The sequence below is a fragment of the Hylobates moloch genome, unplaced genomic scaffold (genome assembly GCF_009828535.3).
Source record: "Hylobates moloch isolate HMO894 unplaced genomic scaffold, HMol_V3 SCAFFOLD_1502, whole genome shotgun sequence".
Lineage (NCBI taxonomy): Eukaryota > Metazoa > Chordata > Mammalia > Primates > Hylobatidae > Hylobates > Hylobates moloch.
In genome coordinates, this window is record NW_026653777.1 from 6,681 (window position 1) to 11,012 (window position 4,332).

General features: G+C 42.6%; 1 pseudogene; it reads left to right on the forward strand.

The window, feature by feature from the left end:
* Nucleotides 1-2,654: 2,654 nt before the first annotated feature.
* On the forward strand, nucleotides 2,655-3,933 carry LOC116464746 (aspartate aminotransferase, mitochondrial-like; annotated as a pseudogene).
* The last annotated feature ends 399 nt before the right edge of the window (nucleotides 3,934-4,332 follow it).

Consider the following 4,332-nt stretch of genomic DNA (forward strand, 5'->3'; position numbering starts at 1 on the left):
TTTTTGAATCCCTGGTTAAGCATATTTTTACTGTTATAAATGCATGCAGATATGCTTCATTCAATCAGAATGCCCTGCCTGGTGGGATAGACAGAACAGAAATGGAATGACTAAAATTTACTGAAAGTTGTCTAGAACATCTTGCAACAGCAAATGAACTACTTGTTACAAATATTATAGAGAGGATTTAAGCACTGATTAGAGAGTAGGAATAGATAAGGTTCTTGTCAACTCTAAGAAAATATAATTAAATACATTCATAGAAGAGAGATGGTTTGGGCAGACCCACCACTGCCCCTTCTGGTGCATGCATACAGGCAGACCTGCAGTCACATACATATTTGCAGACCCACCACTGCCCCACTGACATGCACATGTGTGAGGACCCCTGCCACCCTACTGATGCACATGTGCAAGGGGGCTCACCACTGTCCTGCCAGAGCTCTTTTGCCAACAGACTCCATCAGACTGTTGTTGCTGCAGGACTGGGAAACCCTGGCCCCACCAGTTCAGCTGGTGCTTAACCTCAAGGAAGCAGAGAACAAAGCTGTAGGCCAGGTCCCAGTCCCTCAGGGTAAGAGTATGCAGTCCAAAAGTGCTGAGCTAAGCCTTAGCTCCATGAAAGCATCTAGAAATGAAGCCAATAGACTAAAACCAAATTATGCCACATTCAAACCCTCAAGAGCATGGAAGAATATACAAATAAAAAGCCACATCCAAAACACAGCAACTTTGAAGATTAAAGAAACATCAGGCCACACAGATGATAAAGAACCAGTGCTAGAACTCTGGCAACTCTAAAAACCAGAGTGTCTTCTTACCTCCAAACGACTACACTAGCTCTCCAGCAATGGTTCTTAACCAGACTGAAATGGCTGAAATGACAGACAAACAATTCAGAATCTGGATGGGAAAGAAGCTCATCAAGATACAGGAGAAGGTTGAAACCCATTCTAAGGAACACAGTAAAATGGTCCAGGAGTTGAAAGATGATGTAGCTATTTTAAGAAAGAACCAAACAATTTTAGGAAATAAAGAACTCACTACAGAAATTTTAGAATGCAATTGGAAGCACTAATAATAAAATAGACCAAGCCGACGAAAAAATCTCAGAGCTCAAAGACTGCTCCTTCAAATCAATGCAGTCAGAATAAAAAAAGAATAAAAATGATTGAAACCTCCAAGAAATATGGGATTATGTAAAGAGACCAAACCTATGACATATTGCATTCTTGAAAGACATGGAGACAGAGCAAGCTACTTGGAAAACATATTTGAGGATACGATCCATGAAATTTTTTCCAACTTCATTGGAGAGATTGAAATGCAAATTTAGGAAATGCAAAAAAAAAAAAAAAAAAAAAAAAAACTTTGCAAATTACTATAGGAGATGACCATTCCTAAGACACATAGTCATGAGATGCTCCAGTTAACATGAAAGAAAAAAATCACAAAGGCAACTAGAAAGAAGGGGCAGGTCATGTACAAAGGGAACCCCATTAAGCTAACTTAAGTGAGTCTTTCAGCAGAGACTTGCAAGCCAGAAGACATTGGAGGCCTATAAGCGTCACTAAAGAAAAGAAATTTCTACCAAGAATCTCATACCCTGCCAAACTAAGCTTCATAAGTGGAGAAATAAGATTCTTTTCATACAAGCAAGTGATAGGAGAATTCAGTACCACAAAACTTGCCTTTGAAGAAGTCCTTGGCTGGGTGCAGTGGCTCACACCTGTAATCCCAGCATTTTGGGAGGCTGAGGTGGGTGGATCACCTGAGGTCAGGAGTTCGAGACCAGCCTGACCAAGATGGAGAAACCCTGTCTCTACTAAAAATACAAAATTAGCCACGCGTGTTGGCGCACACCTATAATCCCAGCTACTCAGGAGGCACAGGCAGGAAAATCACTTGAACCAGGGGGCAGAGGTTGCAGTGAGCCAAGAGCATGCCATTTCACTCCTGCCTGGGCAACAAGAGTGAAACTCTGTCAAAAAAAAAAGAAAGAAGGAAAAGAAGAGGAAGAGGAGGAGGAGGAAAGAAGAAGGAGGAGGAAGAGAAGAAGGAGAAGGAGAAAAGAAGAAAGAGAAGGAGAAGGAGAAGAAGAAGAAAGAAGAAGAAGCTCTTAAGGGAGTGCTAAATGTGGAAATGAAATACCAGTATATGGCACCACAAAAACACACTTAAGTACATATCCCAATGACACTATAAAGGAACTATACAATCAAATCTACGTAACAACCAACTAACAACATGATAACAGGACCAATTTCTCACATATCAGATTAACCTTGAAATTACACTGGCTTAATGCCCAACTTAAAAGGCACAGAGTATCAAGCTGAATAAAGAAGCTAGATACAACTGTATGCTGTCTTCGAGAGACCCATCTCATATGAAATGACACCCATAGGTTCAATGTAAAGGAATGGAGATAGGTTTCTCAGGAAAACAGAAAGCAAAAGAGAGTAGGGGTTGTTATTCTTATTTCAGACCAAATAGACTTTAAACCAACAATGATAAAAAGAAAGAAAAGCAATACATGATGATAAAGGTTCAATTCATTCAATTCAACAAGACTTAACAATTCTAAATATGGCCCACTCTCCCTCCACTCTGTCCTGTGGCTGCCCACTCCCCTCCTACTGTCCAGCGTGGCCATGCTGCACTCCAGCCTTGTCCTCTCCAGGATCCCCACTGCCTTCCACCCAGGCCTCACCACCATGGCCTCTGCCAGAGGTCCCGGTGGACCTGTGTGGAGATGGGACTTCCAAACCCCACCCTGGGAATCACCAAAGCCTTTAAGAGGGACACCGATAGCAAAAAGATGAATCTGGGAGTTTGTGTCTACTGGGATGATAATGGAAAGCCTTACATGCTGCTTAATGTCAACAAGGAAGAGGCCCAGATTGCCACAAAAAATTTGGACAAAGAATACCTGCCCATTGGGGGACTGGCTGAATTTTGCATGGCATCTGCAGAACTAGCCCTGGGTGAGAATAGTGAAGTGTTGAAAAGTGTCCGGGTGTTCACTGTGCATACCATTTCTGGAACTGGGACCTTAAGGATCAGAGCCAGTTTTCTGCAAAGATTTTTTAAGCTCAGCCGGGATATCCAAACCATCCTGGGGAAATCACACACCCATCTTCAGGGATGCTGGCATGCAGCTACAAATTTATTGTTACTACGACCCCAAGACTTGGTGTTTGACTTCACAGGCCAAATCTTTGTTTATGGAGCACATTTCAAAAATACCAGAGCAAAGTGTTTTTCTGCATGCCTGTGCCCATAATCCCATGGGAGTGGAACCTCGTCTAGAGCAATGGAAGGAAATAGCAACAGTGGTGAAGAAAAATAATCTCTTTGCATTCTTTGACATGGCCTAGCAAGGGTTTGCTAGTGATGATTGTAACAAGGATGCCTGGGCTGTGCACCACTTCATCAAACAGCATTAATTTTTGTCTCTGCCAATCATAAGCCAAGAACATGGAGTTATCCAGCGAGTGTGTGGGAGCCTTCACTGTGGTTTGTAAAGATACAGATGAAGCCAAAAATGTAGAGTCAGCAGTTGAAGATCTTGATCCGTCCCATGTATTGTAATCCTCCCCTCAATGGAGCCCAGATTGCTTCTACCATTCTTAACACCCAAATTTGCAAAAACAATGGTTGCAAGAAGTGAAAAGCATGGCCAACCACATCATTAGCATGCAGACTCAGCTGGTCTCCAACCTCAAGAAGGAGGGTTCTACCCACATCTGGCAACACATAACTGACAAAATTGGCATGTTTTGTTTCACAGGGCTAAAGCCTGATCAGGTGGAGCAGCTGACCAATGAGTTCTCCATCTACATGGCAGAAGATGACCACATCTTTGTGGCAGGGGTCACCTTCAGCAACATGGGCTACCTTGCCCATGCCATTCATCAGGTCACCAAGTAATATCACTGGTGCAAGGAAACAGAAACAACCTTTCTGTCTTCAGTCTTTGCTATTGGGAGCTTCACACAGAGGATGACAGAGGGTGGATGGTGGTGAGTAGATCATTTCTTTCAGCTGCATTGTGTAACAACACTCAGCAATTGAATGTTTCTCAGAAAAGATCATGTAGTGACATAGGGCAGAGGCATCCATGTTTGGTGTCTGGAACACTGTGTCTCTAAACCAAACTCTCCCCTGTCCTTTTATCTCCCAACTTTTCTCAAAGAGTTTATACATGCAAGAAAGTCATCACACCAAAAAACCGTCAGTTATGCCATTGCAACATTTCAGAAGCTTTAACTGAGGTGTAATACAGTGTCAGGGTTCCTCATGAGAAATAGCACACATTGGAAGCTTTGA